The sequence below is a fragment of the Thermobia domestica genome, chromosome 11 (genome assembly GCF_964235325.1).
Source record: "Thermobia domestica chromosome 11, izTheDome1.hap1.1, whole genome shotgun sequence".
Taxonomy (NCBI): Eukaryota; Metazoa; Arthropoda; class Insecta; order Zygentoma; family Lepismatidae; genus Thermobia; species Thermobia domestica.
In genome coordinates, this window is record NC_137464.1 from 91,534,461 (window position 1) to 91,547,950 (window position 13,490).

Below are 13,490 nucleotides of genomic sequence, written 5' to 3' on the forward strand. Positions count from 1 at the left end.
CAAAACGATCGATGTTATTTAAGAAAAAAATTAGAAACAAAAAATACAGTGCTTGGCTTTACATATCCATTGCTTTCTGCTATAATAATTGCTGAAGTTTATGTTTATTATATGGAGCGCTTACAGCACAGGGCACTCAACCCATAAAGTTGTGAGAAAAATAGGCATAAAATTTGTACTGTAAGCTTAATTACACGGAAATTTGAAGTTTAGATTGTACGCATAATTGTATGGAAAATTTTACACTTTTTCTCCCTTTACGTTGGTCTACTTACTTTGACTTGGAACTTTGAAATTTCATCCTTTTTTTCCACTGAAAAGTATTGATAATTCAACAAGGAAATAATTATACTATGATAATTTAATTGAAATTCATCCTAATTTGGCACGTGGTAAACAGCAGTGTGATAATAATTGAAGTTGAAGAAGGAGGGAAACTCCCATTCACCTCTGAACACTTTCCAGGAACCTCGTTCCCTTTCGCTTTCTAGAGGGGGGAGGAAACTTGGTAATGGCATCAAACCTTCATGTGTAATTACAAAAATTAAATTTATAAACAAATAAGAAATCATCAGTTTATCAGGCTTTAATTGATAATTTATGCACAAGATTCCCTAGAAGTTTCTGTTCTACATGGGTCGACATTGCCAACTGACATGGTCGATGTGGAAAAGATGTTGTATGGTGATAGAGAGATGATATTTCTTGCCGAGTATTTCAAACTTGACCAAGAAAAATCGTTATCAGACTTAAGTCTAACAAGCAGATTGTCGATGAGAAGTTGCAGAAATCGGGTAGAAATATTATCAATTTCCACGACAGAGTGCGAACGGGGATTTCCCCTTATGAATTTACAGATGAAATATTAAAAAAAACACTAAGTGCTCAAACATTGTCTAACTTGTTGCTCATCAATGTTAATGGCCCACCGCTAGACAAGCTCAAAGTAGACGAGCTAGTTATTTCTTGGCTGAAGGATGGACATCATTCCGCTGCGGATGATTTACCGCCAAAAAGTTGCCAACAGGAAATAAATCCGATTTCAGATTTGTTTTAAGGTGGAAAATTACCATTTACGGAAAATGTTTACTTGTATTACTAATGGCTTATTTATGTTATTCAACTTTATACCTAATTTTTAGTAAGTCTCTTCTTTGCTTTAGGTAAACTACTTTGAATAAATATTTATAATAATTGCAATTATGCATATTTGTAACTTGAATTTAACGTGGTGTTTTAGTGATTACACAAAATACAATTATGAGCATACTTTATGGAGACGCTCTCACAGAGGGTACCCGAGCACCTTTATACCCTATGAACAACTGATTTTTCAAGTCTTTTGTGAGAAAAATACTGTGAACTGAGAAACCATAACCTTTTCCATATTGTACAGGGGTATTTTCCTGCGAATAGAAGTTTCTTGTGGAATGCGTTCAGAAATTAACACTTGAAAGAATACTCTCTTAGTACAAGTATAGTTTAGGCACACACTAATTTCCCCCCACCTCGAACTGTTTCAATTTCCTCACTGACAAACACTTTACCATTTTATATCGTAAAGGTCAGATCCATTGTTATTGTAACAGAGTGGTGCTTGAGCGATTGACAAGAAATTTAAACTCCGATTAGTGACAATTTCACAGTCTTGTTTTATTACAAGTGTAAACTCTTTAGTCAGTTCAGAAGAGGCCATGGATCGATTTGATGACGATGGATTTTGGTGAGTCAGAGTAGGTCAAAGTGGATGAGAGTGGGTCACCGTGGGTGGTTGGTCAGAGTGGGTCACCGTGGGTGGTGGGTCACGGTGGGTCATAGTGGGTGGTGGGCCAGAGTGGGTCACGGTGGGTGGTGGGTCAGTGGGTCGTGGGTCACGGTGGGTGGTGGGTCAGTGGGTCGTGGGTCACGGTGGGTGGTGGGCCAGTGGGTCGTGGGTCAAGTTTTCATTGACCCACGCCAATGTGCACTGTCATCTTCTTAGGGATTAGGTATTAGATTCTGGGTTTTCGGCAACTATAGCCAGTCACGTGTTAAGAATGCCGTCTCTCTTCGATCACACTGCCTGGGAAATTGGAGAGGCAGGAAGGAAGCAGTTTGGGACCTCTCTCTTAAGCCCGTTATAGACGAACAAATATTCCATCATATATTGTATCAAATATTACATCAAAGTGGAATTTGAAGTGTACGATACCAAGTTGTATGCAACTTTTGGGTTGGTTACAACATTTGTTACAACTGTTCTAAATTAGAACTTGTTCTATTTCTATCCATCATTGTATCAAGGAAAACAAACGAAAATCACTAGGTTGCACTAAAATCGAGTACCGTATGATGTGGACACGGAAAGCAGTTGACATTCTTTCGATGTATACTATGTATAACTATAAAATTAAAGAATATTAGGACTAAATACCGCAGGTCAGTTCCCAAAATTGGTGTAGATTGAGAATATTCCGTGAAATTAAAAAAAAATTCTTACACTTTTCTTCATTTAAATGATTTTTTAAGACGTTCTGGTATGATATTACATTATCGTATGCTCAGATTATTGCGTACAAAATGACAATATGCATGCATATGATGTATCTGGAATGATTATGTGCTATCTTAGTATATGTAATTATTTATTCACGAAATTCATTCGCAATGTGTTAAAAATTATTTTTTAGGTTAGAAGTTGCATCCATGAGTGCAGATTCACTTTACGAGGACTTTTTAAAGTTATAAATACACGTCGGACGAATACCATTTAAAAAAAACTGCAGAAAAAAGCAACTTACGTTAGGCGACCATTAAAAGGGAGGATGATATTTAACCGATTCAAAGCAGGAGCACAGCAGGGGGCCCACGACTTAGCACAGGGTTATGTTCGCAAGAAGCAGGGGCATGAATGACTGAGAGTGGGAGCATAAATGAGGATAGTGTGAGAAATACTTGATGTTGCATAAAATCACATAGGTCAGAGCATTAATATTTTCACATTTCTAAATAGAAATTAGTCGTTTCCTACACTGTGAAAAATTCCTCCGGAATTTAATGTCCTACAGAATCCTCTTTAATATGTACTCTCTCATTTTAACTGTAAAACCTAATATTTTTATGACTGACTATTTATTCTTAATCAGTGTCCCAAAGTTACAAAAGTTACTCGGAAATTAACTGAATTAGGTGAAATTTAAGCATCAGACTAGCAAATACGATATAAATTCATACGTATTTAGTGAACAAGAAAGAAAGCATGAAAGTAAGATGTATTTGGGAATATAAATAAAAGAGGGAAATGAGACAGAAGTAACTGTGAATAGTCATTCCATTCATTTCTACAACCTTATTCATTATAGTTACACCAGCAGGTGGCTCCATAAAACTCACATATACGTTTAAGTAACCTAACAACTGAATCAAGAAATATAAACAATTGAACAATGATATTCACCTTTATATTTGATCGTTTATAATGGGTGCGAAAGTTTTAGCCAACTTATTTGACCAAATTACCGTCCAAGAAAAGTTTGATACAATATTTGATGGAAAAGTATGACGGTGTATAATAGGCTTTAGGTATCAATTTGGCATTTGCTTCATGTGAATTAGGAAAAACCCAGGAAAACATCATTCAGGATGGCTGGCCTGGAAAAGATTTTAGGGGAAACCGGGGTATTAGCGAACACTGAGATAATGCCGAACACCCAAGTTCACGCCCAAGGAAGCTTGTTAGAAAATAGACGATTTTGCTGCACGCTAGCAGAGAGACCTAGAAAAGTATAGCATAAATTTGATGACAGTCAGTTGAGTGGATTGCCAGGAAGAAGACGTTTTGTTGTTTTTATCGATTAGCTTATAACGTTGATTTAACAATCTGGGCAAGATAAGTTAGCTCTTATCTTATCTATATTGTTATAGATAAGGCTATGTATTCTCCTATATTTGAGCATGAGTTCTTTGTAATTTTACAAGCCTGTCTGCAGTCAACAATTAGTTTCAACTATAACAATAAAATGGCGTCTCATGGGGAAATGTCAGACAGAATGTTTGCTATTACCCGGGAGTGCTCGGGATTGCCTTATGGTGTGAAATATATTATCAAAACTTTTTAAATAGTTTTTTATTATTGAAAGCAAGTAATAAGTTAATGAAATTGGTTTGGCAAATAGATCATGTCTTTGTAATAAGCATCATTAGCTTTATTAAATAGAATAATTTGCTATATTTTAGTTATGTTTGTAATTATAATTCTTATTAAAGATTTAAATACTAAATTACGGTATATTTTTTAATGTATTTTAATTCATTTCGCTTCTTTCGTAAAGGAAGTTTAAAATAAACAGTATGTTCAGGATTACCCCGACCACTGGGGCAATCCCGAACATAGGCACATTTTTGAAACATCTCACTGATTTGTTGAAAAATGTTATTTTTGACTCTCCTCTGAACTTTAGTAAACAAGGAAAACTCGAAAGTTTTCTATATACAAGAAATCTAAACTGTTTCTGCAAAAACAAAAGAGCTATTTATAATCAAATCTTATGTGTTCGTGAATACCCCGGTCCCCCCTACATCTTTTTGACCAAGTATTCCTTTCATTTCAATTGCTTAGTTTCATTTATTATCTTTATATGCTCCAACTATTAATAATTCATACACACATGTTTGTCATTACTTAGAAGCGTGACATTCTTATATTTACTCTTTCCCTCAGGAACGCTGACTTTACTTGCTACAACATTTTCAATGCCTGATTGGAGACGAATTTAAGACGATGCCAAGATAAGTGGGATTCGTTCATACATCAAGATAAGCCGTCATATCACTATTAATTTACTGGAATTTAGTGGAATTTGCAACATGAATCAATTTATGGACAATAAAGATTATATCTGATGTTGTGAAACGAAATACAGCACCAAATTGGGTCCAAACCAGGGGTAAAAGTCAAGGGGAACGCGGGAGGACGCCGTCTCCCCACCTCCAAAAAATATGTACGGCGTCCCCCCAGTTCCTAAAAAATTACAATGGACAAAGATAGGCAGGGGAACGGCGTGACGTCATGTCGCTACCTATCGTAACCCTACCTTTACGATCCACTTCTAGCCCTGGTCCAAATGCTTTACTCTCTCATACCTAGTATACAGTTGAGGCCATCCTTCCAGAAACTACCATTACAATAGCGTTAATATTTACACAATGTTAATTACTGAAGCAGTACAACTTATTTTGTTTTCAATGAGATTAATTTCAACTTATTTACACGCTTAAATGAACAAATTCACACTTATCAATACTGTATAATTTGCATTTTATATATTTTGTATAGTTTTGTGTTATTGATTTAAATGTATTTTTTTTTTCGCAGCAAAGAAATAGAGTGAAATTAGTCAACATTATTACCTACTTTTATTATTACTAAGCATATTAAGATAACATAAAATAACATTAAGGAAAAATAATAGGTTACAAGTAAACCTGGAAACTATAGGAAAATAGCAACAACATGCATGTAATGAAATAACAACTTGAAGGTAATTAATATAAACTTATAACAAACAAACAATTGTAAAACACGCTTGTAGCGGTGTATTACAACTCCTACGAAAGAAATAAAAGCATGAGGTCAAAATTGTTGGATAAGTTACGGTAAATTGTTAATTGGCCAACAAACACTTTATGAACTACAGCGTTTCGATGTATTTTACATTTTTGTTTTCGTGTTTCCCAATTTGCAGCCATGTTGACAATTATCCGACGTCAAATCTACCCTGTGTGATGACCACAGTATTTCATGTCACGGACCTTTACGAAATCCTGGCTACGTGCCTGTCAGGACTGTTGTGTTTATGTATCTAAATTGATTAATAAATGTTAGTCTGGTTTGAACAGTGTATGGATTATTAACAATTTATTTCATTATAGTTTTATTATTACTTAAGTGAAGAGATGTAATGGTAGACAGGTGCCTTTAATACGGATAATCTCGGCATCAATTCCAGATGGAGACACAAGACGCAGATTCAGGATTTGATCAAGGGGAATTATAAACATATTTATTATGTGCCACTTTTTTTTATTTATTTAAAAGTACGATACTGTGTCATAAATGCTGTTTTATCCTGTGTAAGTTTGGACTTTAAAGAATGGCTATAATCCTTCCGTTTGATAAACATCTGAACACTAAATATTTTCGATGTTGGGAAGGTAATTGAAAAGTTATTTTAGTTCAGAATATGAACCAGAAATTATGACATTGGGTTGTTTTATGTTATCAGCTCTTAAACGTACTCATTTGCCTGGGCCCGTCTAGTTTAGCATAGCCAGCATAAGCGTGAGACGAAACTTAAAGATTTCATTTCATTTCATTCCTTTCAATTTGCCTGGACATAGAATTTCGTGAGCTTAAGCGCCATATTCTTCTTATATAGTACGCTTGGAAGAATAATTCCCATCCGCATATAACTATAGCAGGGTGCAAAATTTCCAGTCCCCAGGTCGCCATTGGCGACTAAAAATTTAGAGCTGGCGACCAGCGTTCAGTAGGAATGGTTTCCGCCTAAACACAGAGGGCTGCGCAGTTTCTGTTTCGCATAAAAATAATTGTCATTGATTGAGAGAAAACACGGAATATGGATTCTTCCCAACGTACATGGAAGGTGAAGTCTTCACAACGTTGTAATTCGCTCCTCCAGGTCTGGTTTTGAAATGTTATGCCCTGATGTAATCTCTTTCTTTGTCAAACCAAAGGCCGGGGGGAGGGGTGACCTCTCATAATTTGTACGTGAGAGATACTGGTGACCATCATTTTTGAATTGGCGAGTGCGACTGACTTTGAAATTTTGCGCCCTGACTATAGGATACCGAGGGAATACACGTATATATTGAAACTACTATCATCCAACATAAAACTGAAGAAAATGTCCTGCCACGACAGCTTGTGAAGAGTTAATGCCAGCGAGATGACCCTTTCAACTGGCCAAAGTATATTCAATGTATCATCTTCCAACACTATTATTTCTAGTTTCTTATCTAAGAGGTTGGTTGTTAATTTTAATTCAAGCCACCTTTAAATTGACCCACAATTAGAGATGTAATGGAGGATATATGAGGGTATATGGGGTATACCCACCTAATATTTTTGTAGTTCAGTGTATACTCACTTTAAATTAGGGATATAATGGAGGGAATAAGGGTGGATATATGCTAATTTTCTGAAATGGTCAAGCATATCTACCAAAAACACCTGTAATATATCACTGCTCACGATCAAAGGTAATATCTACAATTTTAACTTCCCATTGAAATAATAACGGAAAAAAAGATATTTAAAAGCAGTGTTTTTTAAAATGCATTAAAATAATATATTTCTGATGGACAAAATGAGAAAATTGTATTACATTTTACCCCACCAAAAATATTTTCTTATTTTTAGTTCATGTTATAGAAGCATTGCTTTTAACTTTTTCAGCTATTATTATCATTAATATTATTACTTTTGTTATAAGGTGCTTTTACATTTAATTAATTCCTGAAATCTATTGCAATTTTACCATGCAAAATATAACTCACGAAGATTTTCTGTATGTTACGTTGTAGATGCTAACACCAAAACATTTTTGTTGTTGTTGTTGTTGCATAACATAATAAAAATATAATTTATGGAGAATAAATCTCTATATGAAAAATTGAAAGTGACTATGTTTGTCACTTAATAACTCTTGAACCATCCGACCTCTCTCGATCAAATTTTCAACATAGTTGATTCGGGCCTGGGATGGTTTCTATCATTTCACTTTCACGGTACAACGAAAGGAGGGGGAGGACAAGATATATAAAAATAAATAAAACTTAATAACTCTTGAACCACGAGACCGATCTCAATCAAATTTTCAACATAGATGAGGTTCGGGCCTGAGGTGTTTTTTTTTTATAGTTTCACTTTCACGTGAAACATAGAGGAGGAGGAGAAGATATTTAAAACTGATTGAAAACGACAATGACCGATATTAATGTCGAATCCATAGTTTTCAGGGTCGCTGAGTTGAACAGTGACACTTCCGATACCGTTTAAATCCAAATTCAGCTCTTTATGCCCCAAATGAAATCTATTCTCTCCGTGCGAAGAATGGGTATTCTTCTGCTTAATAATTAATTTTACAGCAAACCGTTAAGCTAGATTATATGTAAATTTCAGACCTCTGATTACTATGTGAGTGAGTAAAATTAAACTTGCAAGATCTGAATTTTAAAATAATAATAATAATAATAATAATAATAATAATAATAATAATAATAATAATAATAATAATAATAATAATAATAATAAGAAGAAGAAGAAGAAGAAGAAGAAGAAGAACAATTGAGAGTAACTTAACAGAAAGCATTGTAAAACTAAACTCGAAGCAAAATTTGGACTACTTGAAGTACCATCCAATACTCAAATTCCACATAAAATTACTGAAACGTCTACAAAGAAAAAGCGTTTTGCTAAAAACGTTAAGACAAGGCACGATGATGATGCATATACAGTATACCATAATCGAGGGAGCTATAGTAAATGGTTTAAAATGTTTACGAATTTTCATTTTAAATAAAAAAAAGTAAGGAAATTGACACTGTGAACTTATCAAAAGAACTTTCTGCAATTCATGAACTAGTTGTCGGCTGGTAATAACTGGATACTAAATCATTTATAAGAACGAACACTCGCGTGAGAAGATTGATATCAAAAAAAGGTTACCAGGCATTTTAAATATGACAAGGATTTCAACATTCACCGTCTCACGAAACAGACATCTGAATAGGTCAATAGGTTAAAAAAAATTGAAATCAAATACTTACGAGACGTCTTCAGATATAGCCTATATGATTAGATAACTTGACTGCAGCCAATAAACAGATGATTAGTGTCCATATGAATTTTGCACTTTCGTATCAAAAATTACGATAACATCCTTTAAACATACGTATTGTAAATGTTTTGTAATTTCTTTCCTGAATACAAAATTTATCTGTTTATTAGGTAAAAGAGCAGATGCTGTAGTCCAGTAAAAACTAGTTTTAATGGAAAAGTAATTCACACATATCGTTTTAGAAGTGAAAGGTTTGTAACTCTAGGTTATCACAGCCTGATGAGTTTACTCTATTGGAACTATTTGCATAGAACAATACTTGTCTGTTTCTTAATTTCTCAATTTTACTTATTGTGCAATTAATTACAAGTAAGCCTAAGATTTAAATAGAAATTTATCATTTTTTCCTGCTCAAGTAAGATTCGGGTGCACTTCATTTCAAGAACTGTAACTAAAAGTCTACTGTACAATAGTTAATATAGATAATATATAGGATGTTCCAGATATTGTTATGGTCGCCATGTTGAAAGTGGTTAGTGGATTTCAAAATCGTGTTCGAATTCTTTTAACATTTGCAGAGACCTTGCAACGAGGTATTACTCGACCCCCTTTCCATTTGAAATTTTCGAGTTTTGACCTTACTTTGGACCCCCTTTTTTTGGGTCACGCAGTTTCTTCTTTTTTTTCGACCCTAGTCACCACGTGGCATATCATTGGAAATCGTGTGTCTTGCATTTCCCGAAACTGTGACGATGTTTACATTATCTTAATTAGTAAACTCCGTATTTACGTATTTCGCACATCTTCATTAAAAAAAAAAAAAAAAAAAAAATGGTACACGGAAAACGATAGGTAATACGGACAAATGTTTCGTAGGGCAATCTTATTTCTTACATACCATTTCGAATGTGCATTTGAAACATATTGTTCCCATTTGAAAATCGCAAGAACGGAGCATGTGCACCTCGAAGGGAGGCTTTAGGGATTTTGTAAATAATTTCTACGGATTCTTTGAGCCCACATTTGTGATGCAATTTTTTTATTTCAAGTTAATATCATGTACCGTTCTCAAGAAAAAGGTGGTGTCTGGGTCGCTCTGGAACACCCCGTGTATATACAGGGGATAGACAAAAAAATCTAAAACACTTCATACATGACACGTAAGTTTGGCCCTCCACTGTACAACACATGTTGCAGTTGCCGACCGTTTTTTGTTTTCAATGTGTCATGTGAACCTTTCTCTTCAGTCAGCAGTAACCAGTTCACCTGTGAGTGTCGTGGTGTGAAAGTAGCGCGGTAAAATGGGCGACCTGACAGACTTCCAAGAGGCATGATCGTTGGTGCCCGTCTGATTGGAGCTTCAGTGGCAACAGTAACGAACATTGTGGGGGTATCGAAAGGCACTGTGTCCAATGTCATGAGGGCATACACAATTCATGGGCAAACGACGTCTGCAAAGCACACAGTGGTCGAAAGACAATCCTGTCAGATAGGGACCAGAGGGCATTACAACGGATTGTAGCAACTAAAAGGAAGACCACAGCAATGAAAATTACGTCTGAACTCAATCCGACATACAGAACCAGGTTTCATCGAAAACAGTGCAACGGGAACTTCATAAAATGAAAATTCATGGCAGGGCCGCTATCGCTAAACCTCTGGTCACAGCAGTAAATGCGAAGAGGCGTATCCAGTGGTGCAAGGACCACAAGACATGGACTCATGAGCAGTGGAAACACGTAATGTGGTCCGATGAATCGACCTTCACCTTGTTTCCAACAACTGGTCGTGTTTACGTATGGAGAACACCGTCGCAGGCCTATGATACAGACTGTCTGCTCCCAACTGTAAAGCATAGGGTTGGTTCTGTTACAGTGTGGGCAGTGATATCGTGGTTTTCTGCAGGTCCTATCATAGAACTGCATGAAATGATGAATGATAAGGCGTATGAGGCCATTTTGGGGAACCAGGTTCTACCCATGGCCCAAATATTGTTCCCTGATGGTGATGGCATTTATCAAGATGATTTGGCACCCTGTCACGCTACAAAAACGGTGAAATCATGGTTTGAAGAGCATGACCGGGAGCTATCAGACCTCCCCTGGTTCCACAATCACCAGATCTGAATATCATTGAGCCATTGTAGTCCGAGTTAGAAAGGCGTGTTCGGTCTCATTACCCTCCATCAGCATCCTTAAGGAACTGGAGCATATTTTGGAGGAACAGTGGTACAAAATTCCACACACCACGATTCAGGAGCTATATACGTCCATTCCACGTCGGATCCAATCTGTTTTGGACGCAAAAGAAGGCCCTACACCATACTAGGTACGATTTTCATACTTTTGCAAGCGTTTTAGATTTTTTTGTCAATCTCTTTCTCTCTCTCTCTCTCTCTCTCTCTCTCTCTCTCTATATTATATATATATATATATATATATATATATATATATACATAGGTAATGAATTATACCGACAAACTGTAAGAGGTTATTCCTTACATCAAATAAGAGAAAAAGTTCATATGGACCTTTGACGAAAAGTGCATAGTTTCAGAGCAAGGGCTGTCCAAAATCGCGAAAAATACAAATTTCAACAGACCATCTTTGGAATTCCAGAAACTGTGGATGGTGGTCCTTATCAGCGTAAAGGAAGGCACGCATCACAATCCAAAGTGCATATTTCATCAATTTTCAATAGGTATACAGGGTATTCCCTACAGAGTGTAATTCTCAGATATGCTCTCAATAGAGTTTTCAGATATACACTGATTTCAAGGAGGGTCCAAAGTAGGCAGAAGGTAAGCCTTGACAACAATGGACATCCAATGATTAGAGGGAAGCCGGAAGTGTTAAAAACCGGCAGCTCCATGCTTTTTTGTGTTCGGAATAATGTATGATGCAATGTTTTTCATCATGGTACATTTCACGTTTCTTCACTTCTTATAAGCGTGAAAGAAACATTGCAGCATGCTTTTTCCCGAGTACGAGAAACCGTGCTGCTGACGATAATTATCACTTCCGACATCGCGCCAAGAGATTCTCTGTTCACTTCTATCAAGCCTTATAGTTTGCCTACTTTTAACCAATCATAACACTTGTATGAAATTAAGATTTTATTATTTAACTTTGATTAAAATTTGTATCCAAAGAAGGAAAGAAGGCTCAAATTTACTTTTTAAATATTTTCCATACAATTTGAAGGATATTTTAGAAAGTAGTTTATACATTAAGGTGAGTTGTAAATATTAAATTTATATCAATAAGGATTTTCAACAATCTAGTGACAAAATATTAAAGCAGCAAAGTGGTGTTTTTATTTAACAATGTTCAATTAAAAAGGCATTTTCAGGTTAAAATCAATGGATTAAATCTAGACTGCGCGAGAGAAACAGTATAAGTCAGAAATAGCCAAAATGAGATAAGTCAAAATTGGAGATCTATGTGTCACGCTCCATCTCCGGTTAACTTGGTATAAGTCAATTCTAAGCACGAGTTGAATAATCGAGTCTTGGTACTGTTAGTATAAATGATTCATACTTATGCTTGGTTAAATAAAATAAAAAATCACCTCCTGAAAACCTGTTTTTTGACACACTGTTTCTCCCGCGCAGTTTAGATCAGTGCTATTCAACTTTTTTCTCTCGCGTACCCCTAGATACAGGTCGCCATCCAATTGTGTAAACCTGAAGTTCTTTAAAAGAAATTAAATCGAAATTAACTTATTAAAATTAATACATATGTTCTATATTAATACATATTAAAAGGGGGGTAGAGACTCAACAAAGGGTAATCAGAGTGCCAATCAAAAGACTATTTACAGGCAGTGACGACGCTACTCCTGCCCCCCTGACTGCCATCCAGACTGCCCCCCCAGACTCCTACAATCATAAAACATTCTACGGGATACGGACAAAATCTCGCGGCCGAAACATCGCCGTCCAAAATCTCGCCGGCCAAAACCTCGTGGGACAAAATCTCGCCGGGCCAAAACCTCGCGTAGTCAAAACCTCGCGTGGCCGAAACCTCGCCGCCCAAAACCTCGCGGGACACGATCTCGCCGGGCCAAACCTCGCCGCCCTAAACCTCGCGGGCCAAAATCCCGCCGGGCCAAAACCTCGCCACCCAAAACATCGCGTGGCCAAAACCTCGCCGCGAATGAAACTTTTCTTTAAATTTACCCAATGAGTTTCTTAATATGCAATTCCACATTACAAATAATAATAATAATAATAATAATAATAATAATAATAATATATAAAACATCGTGTGCGTGGCTTTCTCGGGTTATTCCTGTTTCCTCCCACTTTCTTTATTCGATCATTTCCTTCATCCTGGTCATCTATGTCTCCTTTAACCTACAGAACATAATCAAGGGACGTCGTAAAAACTCATATATTATTTCATACTTTCATAAATATTATTAGATTTTTGCTAAAATTTTAAGTTTTTGGATGTTCTAAAGTTCACGAAACTAACCCGTTAGTTGTTATTACTTTCCTTATGCAGACTTTCTTTCCCTATAACCAGTTTAAAAACATCCTGTCGCCCTAAATTCACATTGAAATCCTCTAATACAGAAATAGAATTTTCATATGGTATCGCGGGACTTGGTCAAATACCCGTGATACTTCTTCTGAAACAGCGTCTT

General features: G+C 36.0%; 1 protein-coding gene across 1 annotated transcript in view; it reads right to left on the minus strand.

The window, feature by feature from the left end:
• Nucleotides 1-13,490, minus strand: part of LOC145664279 (ionotropic receptor 40a-like) — a 166,311-nt gene that overhangs the window by 118,241 nt on the left and 34,580 nt on the right. The gene's annotated exons all lie outside the window — the stretch shown is intronic.